Here is a 16,596-nt window from a genome sequence, read left to right on the forward strand (position 1 = left end):
TAAGAGGGATTAAGAGCATATCACACTTGAAGAAATGGGGAATAAGAGGATATTGGCATAATTTTAAGTGTGGGCAAATCGGGCTGTTTAATCATTTGAGCTCTTCTTTTCTACACCTATAAGTGGTCCTGGTTGTATTGTAAATCACACTACTTGTGTGGGTGTATGTGTGTGGGTGGGTGTGTGTGTGTGTGGGTGGGTGTGGGTGTGTGTGTGGGTGTGTGTGTGTGTGTGTGTGTGTGTGTGTGTGTGTGTGTGTGTGTGTGTGGGTGGGTGTGGGTGTGTTAATACGTTTGCTGTAGTTTTAAGTGTAGCCAAAAGCAATATCAAGAGGGGCTTATTTTTAACAAGCTTACGGACAACAATCTCACAGATGCAGCTTTTGTAAGTGTAGCCAAATCAATCTGAGGGGGTCATACTTTCCCGGGAAATTCCCGAGGGCATTTTTACAAAAATCTTGGATTAGACGGAGTACCACACTTGAGCAAAAAGCTCATATGGGCATGTTGAGCTAGTTTTAAGTGTAGCCAAATCTGCCTGAAGGGGGTTCATACTTTCTCGTCCTGGTTGTAGTATAAATCATACTACTTACTGACGTCGATGTTACTGAGTAGAGTAAGTTCTTTCTGGCCGGGTCATGGGTTGTCCGACTCTGGAATATGGCAGCATCAACCACTCACACAATGGATTGGAAATGACATCAGTAACTGAGAAGAATCTATGAGCAAGTTGATTTTTCTTAGCCTTCCAAAATACATTCGTAGATAGGTGGGCTTTTCGGGGCCTCATATGAGGGGGGCCTCATAGCGGTTGGTCTCATGGCAACTGGAACATTAAAATTTCTACGTGTTCTGACATTTATGCGATATATAATCCAGAAAATAAGACTGAACAAGACACAAGTTATTAAAGAGAGCCAATATGTATAGGCAATTAGGAATCTGATTTGTTTCTTTCTGGAAGTTCTATGGCAGTCGAGATTCTACAGATAGGGACACCTTGTATATCTAGGGTACATTCATAGCTTGTGTGATTAGTCTACCCAATTAATAGGTAATATCCTCGAAATTTGGGCTTTCGTAGGATTGGGAAGTATACATGGAAATTGAGCTTGATAACATGCATTAAAGATGCAAAGATTGCACTGACATCCTAATTGGATCACCAGTCTTCCAAAAGGAAATTCTCGTTGAAAACGGAAAAGAATACTTCCACATTTTACATTAATTTCAACATTAGAAGGGATTAATAAACGATAAGTGGAAACATTAAACAGAATTTGGGAAATAATTCATGGATTTTCAATATATTCCAAGGGACAGTACTTTACTTGATTAGGCACGGCGTTTTGAATATTTGAAAGTATGCATCGATTTTCGGGAGTGTACATATCTCTAAAGGTAGTTATAAAACAGAGGGTGTCTTGAGAAAAAGCACAAAGAGGTTTGAATAATAGTAGTGGAAAGGTATTAGTTCTACACACTCCTTGTAGGTATGCCAAGTATTTAACCTCAGTTGTGACATATTTTGATGATTTTGATGATTTTTTTATGGATTTTATTGTGTTCGACGATGTTCTAGCCCTATTTTTTGCTCAATCTCATTTTTGGAGCATCTTCTTTGTAGGTATTTAAGGGTTAAAATAACCTACAAAGTGTAAAATGGTTGTTTCTACGCAACCCTTATAGGTGGACCTAGTATTTAACCTCAGTTGTGACATATTTTGATGATTTTGATGATTTTTTTAATGGATTTTATAGCATTTGACGATGTTCTAGCCCTATTTTTTGCTCAATCTTATTTTGGGACCTTTTGGTAGGTACGTAAACGTAAACGCTTACGATGTATTTCATTTTTTTGTAGGTGGGGGTCCTTAGCGTAAAGGGCTACGATGTATTTTTTATGATGTGTGAGCCCCCTTTTCACGATGCATGTCGCGGAATTGGTTCAATGCCCTCCACTAATTTTGGAGGAGACCACAGTGGGGGCTCGCAGTGTTGCCAACTTACTCGACAAAAATTTCACCATATGATATTTCACAGGCGAAGCTAACCTACCATTGGAAGTTTTCACTAGTCAGTATTGCCATAAATTTCTATATTATAGTGATTTATTTTTTATGTGTGAAGAATGTTTGGATCTAAGGTCAGTCTAATTTTTATAGATTTATCCATTTTTTTCTTGTTTCTAAATCTGTTCAGTCACTCTTTCATTCTTGACATCATACATAAAAGTTTTCTCTGCAATAAGAATGACGCTGCATAGAGTATCAGCAGGCAAGGCGTCATGGAACTCGCACACGATTTTGATGTTAGTACGATCGTTAAGAACCACCTGCTTTCTCTTCGATGTGTTAATGACGAACATGGGTCTGCGAGCTATGAACTCATTGGGGTTGTAGTACACATCCACATTGCCGGAGGCACTCTCCTTTAAGCTGTGTATGCCTCGTACAGTTTCAGGTAGTCGTTGTTTGCAATGTTCAGGTTGTAGTTCTCACGTAGGAATATCTCGTTCCTGCCATTTTTGAGGTAGATGTTCTTGGTATTGCAGTTGTGGAACTGACACGAATTTTTTTCTTGGTTGTTGTCCTCCCCCGTCTGGAAGAGCACGACCACAAACTCTGGCATATCGTACCGGTTGCTGTTAAACTGTGTGGGCACGTCAAATTCAAAATGGTTGCCGGAAGCAGATTTCTGGACGCACTGGTAACCGTAAAATTGGATGGGTACTTGAGGATTCTTCAAAATGTCTGCTTTTTACTTGAGAGCGTAGTTAGTTTTGTATTCCACTACTGGCATAAGCAGCTCCATGGACTGGATGATGCACTTGGCAGGATCATTTAGTGTGTTGGGAAGCGCTGAACCGTCTGCACTCAAGGTGCTCTAATTCATCAGCGTATTGTTGTCGTTGGCGCTTCTGCGAAAAGTGACGCGCAAACAACCCTTCCACATAATTTCTGTGTAGTCGGAGAAGAAGCCAGGAAGCAGGCGCATGGGAAACAGTACTGTGTGATTTTGAGTTTTGATTTTTGTACCTGCTTCGAATCCACCTGCCTGGTAGTATGCTGCATCGGTCTTGGAGAGTTTCAGTGTTCCCACAGCTGTAGAGGTAATCCCGGGGTAGTCAACCCTATCGATGACGGTGCCATGCTTTCTAACTTCCACCTGCGAGAACAGGTAAGGCACAAAATTATCTACAAGTCTTAAATTTGCTTTGGCAAGGAATGCTTCGCCGTTGTCTCTCTTCACAACATCAAACTTGATATACAAATCAGCTCTGTGAGGGTGAATGAACCCGTCCCCGACGTCCACGTCGGATTCTATCTCTCGATTCGCTTCATTGAGGTTGGAAAACGTGCGACGATTGGGTGGGAAAAACTGCAACTCGTAACTTTCGATTCGCTCCATAATGGTTATTTATTATGTGTTAATCTCCAAGACGGCAGTGGTCGTGGCTCCTGCAAAATCAACCACCTCTCCCTTCTCGTTGGTAATTGCCAATTCTATGTTGTCTATGCGATTACGAGATACAGGTAATTATATTGGTGGGGAGGGTGTGTAGATAATTGGCTCCATGAACTCAGAGTTTGGTTTAAACGTAGCGACAATACATGTTTGCTTGTGACTCCCTGGGATACCGTCCGAGGATTTTTTGATCATACCTTCTGCCACATTGCAATGTATGTTCAGAGTCTCGATGGCTAGAAATTTAGGAATGTTAGCACCGATGTGCTTGATGCCAGGTTCGAGCCTTGTGTTGTTCTCGTATCCCAAAAGCTCTCCGATGGTACTACGGTGCCCGTGGCAGGCACTAGTTCCACTCTGTGAGTTACAGAATTTTGCGACAGCAGTATACTTCTTGGCAATTGAGCCTGCAAGGTAGACAGATTGTACTGGCCAGGTGTGATGCTGATTTTTTCGCTGCCAATTTTGATGGTGTTGTTGTGTACCGTCATATTAGGTATCAGGTACATGCTGTAGAATGCACGAAGATAAATAAATTTAGGATAGATGATATCGTCATGCAATGTGAGTTTCAGAAGCGAAGTCTCGCTTGTGAGATGGAATACTCCCATATTGCTTCAGGTGCCACAATGCTTTGTGGAAATCCTCGATTGTTGGGTTATTTAATTGCGAGAGGAAGACAAGCATGGAAACGCAGAGATGGCCACAGTTCACATCGTTGAAACCCTGGATGCGTTCGTCATTGTAGTAGAGGTTGACAACACTGAGATACTTTACCAACCCTTCAGTTGGCATGCCTCCTAATGAATCGAAAACAAATGATTTGTTGTTGTTGGTTTTGAGGTAGCATATACAATGTGTTCCTGCATTTTCGTTATTGTCTAGGTTAACCACAGCACACTCGTTTTTCTTCACAACAGAGGGTAGAGAATCAGACATGAAAACGCCCCTGAAGTGCTTGACCCACAACGATTCGATCAAAGATTCAATAACGAAGTTGGACAGGGGCTCTTCTTTTTTTAAACTTTTTCAATTCTTCGAGGTTGTTCTTTCGCTTTTTTGGTCACACCTTTCCCCTTCTTCTCCATAGCCATTTTGTGGCGTTTCTGCTCTTCCAGCTCGGCCTTGTTCTTTTTTGCATCGATGATGTCTTAGGCAATGGCGGCACTGCCTCCTGCCAATCTGCCTACAGCACCCAAAGCTGCCAAGATATCCGGGATGCTGAATATGAAACCTCCAGTCTTCTGCTGCTTCCGCGAACCTTGTAACCTCCTCAACTGAGGAATGTTGAGCAGCAATTTCATTCAATTACCTTCTGCAAGCAGGAATGATTCTTCTCGCGCTGCTTTTTGGTGAGCATTCCATATAATGTTCCGAGAGACTTGAGGTTTGCGTAGGGTATTTGGTAAACGACACCTTTGGGCTTCATGGTGATAGTATGTTATTTATATATCGTGAGAGGGTAAGAAAAAATCTCTGATTTGCCCCTAATGCAATGAAGTGATGAAAGGTTGGTTATACAAGTTGCTTTTTTTCACAAGGGTAATTTAGTTACAATCCCCACTCTAATTTTTGTTTTGTGTTCATGGCGATGGTCGTACAAAATGCGGCAACCCGTTCACCTAGCGAGGCATCTCTGCTGACGATTCTCCCGATAGCCGCATGCTCCAACTTTCTGTCAGCATCATGACGTGCGTCAAGATCGGCATTGCAGGCAATGTCGTGGTCGTTGCATGCTGCGTCCAGTGGGTTCACTCCCTTGTCTCCTCTTTCGAGTCGCTGTTCGAGTTTCGTACCCGGACCGCAGTTTATGTAACCTGGCAGGTGCATCTCGAAGGGCAGTAAGTTGATAATGTCGTTCACCAAACCTCGACCCTCGGCTACATTCCAGAATTTGGGAGGCAGGGTGTTGATTATTTTGATAACGTAACATATAACTTTGTTTTCGTTGACAATGAAGTTGCCAAGCTTGGTGCTAATCGTGTCCATGATACCCACCTTCTCGTTGTGGAAGTTGTAATTTCCTGCATTCTCTTCGCCTGCGATGATCAGCAATCGATCTACAAGCTTCCTTACGTCGTCTACCAAAACAAGGTGTTGTAGAGTCTGACACGACTGCCAGTCTTGAGCTGGGTCCATATTGACTTGATGAGGTTCCTGTACTTTTCGCCGCTGCTAGATTTCACGCGATTCTGTGTTGCATCGTTGTTTAGATACAGTGCGTCGTCATGATCAATATGTCTGTGTAACTTTGATAATCCTCGTCTTTATAATCTTTAGGTTGCTTCTAAGTGATAAGTTCCCACAGTCCTACTGTGCCGGGATACCTAGTCCAGCTGTTCTTCTCGCCCAAATTAACTTTTACATCGTCGACCTCGAACGTGACTTTTGACTTTCCAATCTTCCAAACCACACCCTCGTTATGTTCCATGGTCGGATACAATCCAAATACCTTGTCTTTTTCGAATTTCCCGGTGCTTTGGTAATCCCTCGCCAACGTACCCACCTCGACTAGCTTGTCTAAAGAGGTACTGCATAGGGCCTGACGTCTCGGAGCCGGAGCAAGTTCGAACGGAGTAGTGTGAATGCTGGATATCGGTGTAGGTATCGTATAATTTCGAGTAGTAAGTGGCACAAGCTCTTTGATTAACTCTTTGTTTTGCTCGGTGACATCTTTGATTTCTTTACCACGTCCACTGATGGCATCGATGATAGGTTGGTCCTGACGCTTTATCTCTTCGTAAATTCCACGATTCTCGGATTTCCAACCCTTAAACCGTTTTGCCAGGTAGCTACGCAGCTTCAGGTTGTCGACTGCAAGTTTGCGTTTCATTTTTTTTTAATGTAGTTATTTATAATAGGTCAAGACGTTTCTTGTAAAGTTGCAACGTTTATAAAATTATTAATTTTGTTTCTGTATTTTCCGTTATTGGGTTTCCTCGTCATGTCTATTGCGACAAATCCAAAATCATCATGGTTCCAGCATGAAGAGCAAAATTTGGAAAACCGATTTTAGTTTATGTCCCCACCTACATAGTCATCGTAAGCGTGTTTTAAATTGGTGTTGTCTTGACGAAACAATCAATTGAAATTAGCGCTGTCTTGGAGTAGCTGCTTGGGGATTTTGGAAAAAGTCTGAGCAAGGTAGAAGCAGTCCATGCCTCTGTGCCGACCCTGAGTCAAAAAAGTGCGAATTTTGTTCTGGTTCCCCACGATCACATCGTCAAAAACCACCACCAAATTTTCGAAACAGCAGTCTAGTGATATCACTTCAGAAGCAAATATCTCTATGCCTAGTGCCTCGTACAGTTTTGATAGCTGGCGATACTTCGGTTGCTCCAAACCTTTGGAGAAAACATACAGGTGCCTGTTGTTCCAGTTTAACCAGTTGGGTGCAAGAAGAAAATTATCAATATATAACGTTGTTTTTCCACATCCAGATGGTCCAACAATTAGGCAGCGAATGTTGTCAGGCAACAGTTCACCGTTTTTCCTAACCTGACGTTGCGAGGAAAAATCTGGCAGTCGCCGTACCACGTCCCAAGCACCCGTTACACAATCACCTCGTTTGCGTCTATCCAACTTTTTCCTCTAGTCCCAGCCATTTCACCAACAGTTTGTCACCTTTTCTACGTAATATTTTTTCAATAAAATATGTGTCGGGGTATTTTGTTTTATAAAGTTCCTTTTCGTAAAATCTTCCTTTTAGAATTTCGTCGCGATTATCTTTTATTATATACGTGTGACGGTTTCCAGGTTGAAACCGAACGGTTGAAACGTTCGACTACGCTGGCTTTGATGTGACTAAAGGTGGAGTAATGTTGAATATTTTGTTTTTGAATAAATTGCCGAAAGACAGAGTTGTAGAATTCTTTTCCGTTATCTGTTTGAAGAAATTGAGGTCGCCTGCCACTTTCATTGAAAATATTTTTGAATGCTTCCAATTCTAAGATTCCTGTTTTTGCCTTGAGGGGTAAAGCCCACGCAAAATTTTGAAAATGTGTCTATAATGGTGAGAAGATAGTTCTATCGCTTGTTGATTTTATGTAAATTTTTTAAGTTGCTACTGCTCATTTCCACAAGATCAGCTTGCCACAGATCGTCCATGCTTTGGTCATTAGTATCGCCGTGCAGGTTTGTGCAGCTCGTTCACAATAGCCTGCCTAGACATTGTGTGACATTGTCACCTATTTCTATGTTGATAATTTGAGTGGCATCTTCGGCATAGGCTGTCTCGCAAGTTTGAGGGTGGGTGATATCGATAAACTCCTCTCCTCTTATTTTAGGCTCGTCACCGATGTTCGTCACGATCATGGTTGGGTAGTGGGTTGCGTGAGGAAAAGACCAGTATGAAACCTTAACAAACTGAAGTGTGCCAGCGATGTAAAACTGGTGATAGGCTTTGGCAGGACTCAGCATGTACAGTTTGGCACTAGGATGGAAGAGCGAGGAAAATTTTACTGTTTGGGATGATGTACAGTTCGATGAAAACAGTGGACTTGAGATTGTCGATGCTGGCGTTCAGGGTGTTTACATTGGTTCGACCCTCGCTCTCCACATCTTCCAATCTACCATTGTTTGATTCCAAATGCTCTTCAATAGCACGGACAACAGTGTCGTAATCGGGCTTGATGTTCACATCAACAATAAGCCTCTTGAATTTTTCGTTTAACTTATATAGTTTGGTACTAAAATTGGCTATAGCCGATTCCTGTCTCGCCTCGATACTACCAATTTGCTTTTTCACATTAGCGATAATCTGCTGTAGACCTTCCACGAGTGTCAACTTGGAGCTCTGGGTTGCGAGGTCGTGGAACTGGGTTCTAATTTCCGGAAACAAGCCATGTAGCTCGCTGATGTTCTGGTTGGTAGGCAAGGTTGCAACAGACCCCGAAGCAATTCCATTTCGGTTTTGATGTTTTTGATGTCGTCGGATTTGAGTATTCGGTTGAGAGCCCTCTTCACGCTTTTTAATTCCTGCGTGGTAGGCAGGGTGGCTACGGTGTTTTGAAGCGACTCCAAAGCTTTTTTCATCGCGTCCAACTCTGAGGCAGCAGCAGCAGCGCGTATGCCTTCTTGTAATTGTGTTATGTCGTTCTGGGTGGGGGTGGATTGTTGCAAAGTTTACAACTTAGTCTGTATGTCGTGGATCAAATGATGAAAATGCGACAACTCTGATTCGTTGTTTAGATTTTCTAACTTTGGTGATCTGCTGTTGGACGCTGGCCAGAGTATCCCTGATGCCAGGCAGTTTGGATTCCAGCGCTTCGTGTACGTTTGGCAGATCATTTTTGATGACGGCGAGAGCATCCTCAATGTGCGATATGGTGCCTTGGAGCTTCCCGAAATCCTCTTAGGTCTCAAGTTGGAGTTTTATGTTGGCAACACTACGGGCAATGGCGTTCAGCTCGCTGGACGAAGGTAGATTGTAGATGAAGACCTGTAGCGTTTGGAGTTTAGTTTTGAATTCGTTGGTGGCTGCATGCAAAGCGTCCGTTTGAAGCTCAGCCTTGATGCTTTCCAACGTATGAATTTCGAACGGTTGAAACTGTTCACGATATTTGGCAATACAGCCGTTCACGCGATCGTAGTCATCTTGAGTTTTTATACTCTGGATAATGGTTTGCAGTTCAATCTGGATGGTACTCGTTTTGTCCTTCAAGTGTCGGTTCAGCTGTTCCACATCGGGGCTCTGCGTTTGCTGCAGATTCAAGAATTCGTTGTGCAGCTTGCCTATGCTCAGCGAAAAGTTGTCGAAGTTGTCTATTGACGCGAGAATGGTATATTTTTGCAGCAGCGATTTAAGCTCGGCGTCAATTTTGAGTACGGGGTCCAGGCACTGAGACTGCAGGCTGGCTATCTCTGACTGGAGGCTGGAGTTCAGCGTGGACTGCAGGGTCTGCAGGTCCCTTTGCATTTTCTTGACCCTGACGTCGAGCATGAGAAGCTCGTCGCCGTGGTTGTCGCGTTTCGTGTGACCAAAAATATCGTTATACATTGTTACCACTGTGGTTATTTATTATAGGGTAGGTGATTCGCATCTCCACAAAAAGAGGGATGAGTTTTGTCGTAGTCGTCCAAGAGCTCCACGTACAGGCGATCGCCAGCAGATACATCGTACGTAGTGATACTGTCCATCCTATCATCCTTGATGGAATATATGTTCTTGCCGGAGGAAACCTTGACCTTCCCTTTGTTCTCAGGGTTCATGTTGAACCGCAGTTTGCCGGAGATGAGGAACCGTTAATAATTCAAGTTGTTGTTGAATACATAGAAAGTTTTGCCCACCTTGTCGTACTGGGTCAGAATGCTATTGAAGTGTATAATTAACAGACCGTTAAGTTTAGATAGCATGGAAGGCAGGAGTTCGTTGAAGCTCGACGCCGACGTAGGCTGGACAGGCACTTCCATAGCATGCTTCCTGAAGCCAAAGAGGTTCATCGGCGTGGTTATATTTTATTCTTGTGTTGATAGAAATATATGCCAGCCGTAAGGTTAGTTGCATGTAAAAAAAATATTTTTCTATGATATAATAATTGATTTTATTTGTATGTGTACGATGTTTATTTTTCTTTAAATGCATTGTATGCATATCTTACTACTATCTAAACGATAGTGCCCCCAAGGCAACGTCTGGAACCCACAAGACAAAATACATCTTTTATCATCATGCGGATCTAATGCTACTTTCCTAACTTTGTTTGTTGTAATCACATGGTCTACACTTTGTATTCTTTTTTCCAATCATAGCTGCTTCTTCAATTCCTTCACACAATCAATATAGTCTTGAAATGAAAGTTTGTTATGTACAGTATTTTTACCAACACATTTAGTTTTCTTCGTGATGCTGCTCTCAGCTCTAAATTTATACATTTTGGAACGCAAGCCGGCAAACTCGATAATGATGTCACCGTTAAACTCGTCTTTTAATTTACCTAGAACTTTTTTTTTTACTAGTTGGAATTCCAAATCTGTTTGGTTGAGGGTATGAGGAAGTATCATAATAATCAAGCAAGGACGGATTTTTTACATCTTCTTATAGATTGGATGTTTTAATGCTATAAATAAAACTGTCGGTGTCCATGTAAAGTAATGAAATGCTATCGTTGTAGAAAGGATGCATTGTACTGAAATTGAAACATGTGAAGTTTCGATAAATCTAAAACTGTTGCTCCCACATAAATTAATTTTCGGAATTTTATTACTTTAATATCTAGATTGAAAAGTGACAGATTCTCGTTGTAAATTTTTCGTGATTTAAATCTAGGATCAGCCACCCACTTACTGCATTTATTTTCATCTGAAACCAATCTCACGTCCACGTGATTTCTCACTTCTACATTGTCTTGCCATATAAAGAATTGTTCATCAATTTGAAAAATCTTTGTCTAAATCGGAAGTGGCAACTGTTCCATGTTGTGTGTTTGTTTCAATGTATGGTTTGAGCCCCTCGGAATGTTTAAACCTGAGGACTCTTCTAATATCCAATATCTTAACACCAATCGCAATCAAAACTGTAGACTTTTGTAATGGAGAACGTATCATTCTTTTTCTCCAAAGTTAATAAAAGCTTGCGTTGATTAGAATTAGGTGGACATTTAAGTTCGAGTGCCGGTGGTAAATCGGAAAAAATATCATGCAAATTGTCTGGAAATTCAATATCCACTTCTGCAAAGAAACCAAATTCACGATCGTCAAAATCAATAATTTTTATGGAAGTTGGTTCTATCCATTCAAAACCTCCACAAGGAAGTTTCTGTACCATAACATATCCATAGAGATTATCAACGTTGATGTAAAAAATGTAATTCGATGGTTTATTCAAATCATCATTTTCTTCCATGTGCATGTTGTTGGCTTCTGAATGTCTCTGTACACATTGTACCATCCCACCTCGAATCCCTCTCCAGATGAAAAGTAACATGTCTACATCTGTTAATAAATCTAACTTAATTTTAGTTTGCAACAACATTGCAGACAACGCTAATCCTGGGAGACTGAAGAAATGCGCAGGGTCCAACTTGTAAATAGACATTGACGTTTTCCTGAATGCCTCAAAAACATCCGCAAGTATTGTAACGTCTAATTTCAAGTTTGCATTGTGATAATCTCCGAATGTTTTACATTCTAGTTTATCCCACATCAGTTGTGCATGTTCGTATTCTATGTCTGTAATTCCTGCTTTTTCAGTTGACTGAAGAATTATTTTTGAGGAGGGAGAGTGTTGTTATTAAATTTAAAATTTAGATTCATTGTTTACGTATTCATATGATTAAATCCCTTTGCCTCTAATCAGTTTTATATCTATGTTGGGAAAACTAGTTTTTGTAATTTTGAATTGTTCGTCACAGAGTTTAGTTGATAGAGCGTCCAAACTTGCAGAGAGAAATCTGAACTAGTCAAGAAACCTCATTTCTTTGGTTTTATTTGTCCTCGAAATCTAAACTTTCTTACTTATAGAAATGTATCGTATTTAATTTTGAGCAAGAATATCATTTTTTGTGTGTCATATCCAAGTTTCCGAATAAAGAGATGAAAACCGTAATTCGATCCATTATGAAAAATATGGGGACAAATTTGGGCTTTTGAATTTTGAGGTTGCAATCATTACAGATTCCGCTGATGAAACGACCGTCTGAGTGCGAATGGTGAAACACTTTACGATTCTCGTTTGTGAAGTATTGATTGCACACTGGACACTCGACAGTTTCATCAAATATTTTTGTTTCTCTGTTGTCAACAAATTCATCGGTTTGGTTATTTGCAAGAAGCTGCCAATTTTCTCAACCTCCTCTTCCATCTTTTCAAGAAAGTGTTCGATAACATTCGGTCCACGGTATACATATGGTTTATTTATTTCATCTTATCGTATGACAATCTAACCAAAACTATTTGGTTCATGAAGCTGGTATACCTTTGTGTAGGAAATTTCTGGATTTGGTTTGCAGGTGGACAGTGGCTTCAGAAATGATTCAAAATCTGCGACGATAATGGCTGGATGTTCAAACGAAGCCTTGTACATTTTGAATTCTTCGACTTCGTTCTTTTTGGGTATCAACATTCAAGCTGGTTTGTTGTCACCGCAATATATTTCATGTTCGACACGTTTTTCAATAGCAATTTGCCATGCGGTATATATTTGGTGATTGAATTTTCTTCGACCATTAAACGTGGTGAAACACCTTGGACAAACCTCGATGTGATTTGCATACTTCTTTGCTTGACTTCTGATTAGTCGTGATAGTGAACGAATAAGGCAGTAATGGTGAATATTGTTGTTTGAAATTAAAATAATATTAATTATATGAGCATTATTATCGTTGATATAATTTATCCTGATGGGATGCTCAAGATGTTTTTCTGACGTATAAGAATATACATTAATACCAATGTGTTTTCCATCAGAATCGCGTGCGCGCGATTCCAACTTTGATATGTCTGACAATGCCATGGGGTATTCTATGCTAGACATTACATTTTCAAACTCTGTCTCGTACTGCTTGTAATGATAAACTTGCTCTGGATGATTTTTCCAATAAACACAATACAGAGCTGCCAAGATGCACCAATGAAAGCATTTTGAGTAATTATTTTGAATATTTAACACTGCCTTCTTGCTTTGAATTTTCGGTGGTAGAGGGACGTAACTCGAAGCAGAAAAAGGCATGAATTTGTTCACGTAAACGGTTAATGTAAGGAGTACCACATAAAGACCATCCCGACCCTTTAGCCTCGAAAGTGTCATGTTTCATAATCAACTCATTTGACAGATTAGAGTAACATAAATCAACTTATACTTTTATGGAATTATTTACAAGATTTCTTTTCAAAATATTCAGTACAAAAGTTTTCGCTTCACGCAAAAAACTAGGAATGTCACAACCTGCTTCCGACGTAAATGATAAATGCTGAAGTCGATCATTAAATGCAGACCTAACTGGTTTATATTTATTATTTAATTTAATTTATTTTGGAGCAAAAGCTTCAGCTTCACCAACTTAAAATTCAACCTGATAATACTATTCCCTATGAAAAACTCTATGACCTTACTTTGGTTTTTACGCCAAATTATATGCTTCTAGTCTCCTATACTTTGGTGGAGTCCGTTCAGGTTCTATCCCCCGCGATGTGGGTTCCTCTGCCGATCCAGCAAATTTGACAAATCAGCACTGTGCTCTGACTTATTTAGATTTATTGAGCCAATAGAAATCTTGCTTACTTAACCCTCGGATGCATGTCACTTTTTTTTACAACTTTACATATGTATGGTCAATTTGACCCCAATGCAATTATGCATTGAAATAAGTACGACAGAGCAAATAGTTCAGCTAATATGGTTTATCGTGCAACAATTACTCTGAATATAACATAGGAAACAATTACCTTTCTATTATTATTATCTAAACCCCCAAAATAACAATGTATTGACAATTCACTCTTCTACATATTAATGGTAGTTACACTTCGCTCGCAATTATCAGAACTTCAGTTGACCTGAGAAACAGTATTTTAGAGATAACACAATACAGCACTAAATATTCTTTTTTCTAGAACAAATAATTTTTTATAAAAAGAAAAAGAAAAAGTTGCCGTCCTCTCATGGCAATTAAATTCACCTCATTCGCATTCTGAGCACACCACAATCACACTGCTGTGGACTTGGCACACAGGTTTCCAACATCTTCTGCAACGTTCCGTCGCCTTTCCGTCCTCTTGTCTTGTGCTAACCTGGCATCTTACTCTTTTCTTTGAAGATCTATCCTCCAGTTTCTGTGCCTGCCTTACTACGCCGCAAAGTTTCATTGCCTCGGTTACTGGTTTCTTCAGGTTCAAGCTTTGGCACCTCCCCCGCATGTGAGTTAAAATCAACTCATTCGCCAACACGATAAGCAACATACGGCGTCTGTGATTGACGCTTGAATGGTAATCAGAATGATGTGACAAGTAGCATGTGTATGCATTGAGAACGCCTACATTGATTACATTATAGAAGAAGGCAGATGGCCATCGACGTGTCTGTCTTCTGTAGGTGTATGTTTGAACCAGTTTGTCCATGGCGTCCACTCCACTCTTTGTTTGGTTGTAAAACTTCATGATTTCTGGCTTCTTCTTAGAATCATCATCATGAATGTGCATGTCATGATGCATGGTGCTGAGTAGAATAACATTCTTGTTTTTCTTCGGCACGTAGATTACCAGGGTCTCATTTTCATGGAAGGCGAATTGTGATGTGCAAGACTGTCTTCTCTTGATATTGGTAAGTGCAGGTGGAATTTCACGTTTGTTTTTCCTTACTGTTCCAACAATGGTTACATTTTGTAACAGGAGATCGTTAGCCAAGTAATGACTTGTGAAGAATTGGTCAGTTGTGATATTTCTTCCAGAGTTAATCAGAGTGTAGCACAGTTTCTTCACGACGTTGCTGACGAGGATCTTTTTAACTGCCACTCCTGGCTGTCGTACCAAGTAGATTAGACCGTCTTTGGCGTAAAAGTTATCAGCATCGATCGCGCAACCAGAAGATCTTGATGCCCTATTTGGCCGACTTACTTGGCTTGTATTGCACGAACTTGCATCTCCCACGGAAAGGCACTAACTGTTCATCAATCGTAAGAAAGGCGCATGAAACCCGTACCATGATTCTGCGACAGTTTTCGATAAAAAGTGTCCAGATATATCGAAATGCAGCCATGTGATCAGTCTGCAGACGTGCAGTGCGAGTACGTTTGTCATCATATCGGAGCAGTCTTCTGATGTCTTCGAAACGACAAGGTTGCTTTGTACTTCGGTTGGAGAATTTGTTGAGAAAAAGCTCACGAACAGGAACATCCCAAGTTCTCTCAGTCCCCGCAATAAGGAGGAAGCCAATGAAAACCTGAAGCTCTTCCAATGTTAGATCAGTCCACTTTTTACCAGATTTCACTGCGACTCTTCTTCCCGCTAAATTCGTGCACTGTACAATTTCCTCCAAAATATTTGAGGAAATGAACAAGTCGAAGCATTTCTTTTGGTGACGTCAAGACTACAGACCCGTGCAGACCTGCTGGTTCTCGTATGATGTTGTGTGCAGCAGTCTGATAAGAGCTTGACGGCTTGCTTTTCCACTGAATTCCATTCTTTGAGATCAAGCCGAAAGGTTCTTGGTCATCTGTTGCATCATCCATCTTCACGGTCTTCACTGTTTATGTTTGTTTCAACATCACTGCTCTCTTTCGGAACCTCTTCCGCTTCTGTAACACCATCCTCTTCGTCAAACCTGTCCGTGTAACTGGCAACACCATCATCGTCTTCTTCTAGCAGCTCGTGAATTTTATTTAGAGTTAATCCTCTTGTGGTCATTACTGTCGGTGCCACTTTCAATGTAATACACAGACGCTTCTAGAGACGTACAAAACAGCACTCAGAAAGTAGCTGGTCACAAACACAATGCGACATACTACCAGACGCTGTCGGCAACTCTTCCTATGCAACAATAAAATCTAAATGACGAACTGTAGAAATACCGACCGACTCACACGCTGCCTCGTTACACAATAACTGGTGGCTTGTATCTTTTCGATCCGCGCCAAATACATCTCTGCACACGCACTTTGCAGTGAGTCATGGCAGGGTGGGTGGTTCACCTTGAGATGATTGCGTTTGGTTTGGGCATAATTCAACATAATGTGTAAGATCAATTGCTCCTTAGGAATGTTTTCCTGCTGTTTTCAGGCTGGGGTCAAAATTACCCCACACATGGAAAGGAGGGGTATTGTTGAAAAAACGTTAAAAATATAATTTAAAAAAAATTGTAAGAAACTTATTTATACTTGTTCCTATAACTGAAGTAGCATGGTAAGATGTCACAGAAAATCAGAATTTTTTATTTAGATTTTATTATAATACCAGGAAATAAACAGACAGTGGGTCAAAATGACCCCACACATGCATCCGAGGGTCAAACCAATCAGAAAACACACGTATAAATTAATAGCCAATCAAAATATCTGTTTTTTATCTATCATATAAAAATGCAAAATATCCCAGTTTGAATTCGATCCATCCGAAAATTGGCAATTTTCTTGAAGAGGTCTAATAGAACAAGATACGGCGATATGAGAAATATGCAAATTTGAAGAAATTTTAGCGA

Source organism: Lepisma saccharinum, chromosome 22 (assembly GCF_977018435.1).
Source record: "Lepisma saccharinum chromosome 22, izLepSacc3.1, whole genome shotgun sequence".
Classification (NCBI taxonomy): domain Eukaryota; kingdom Metazoa; phylum Arthropoda; class Insecta; order Zygentoma; family Lepismatidae; genus Lepisma; species Lepisma saccharinum.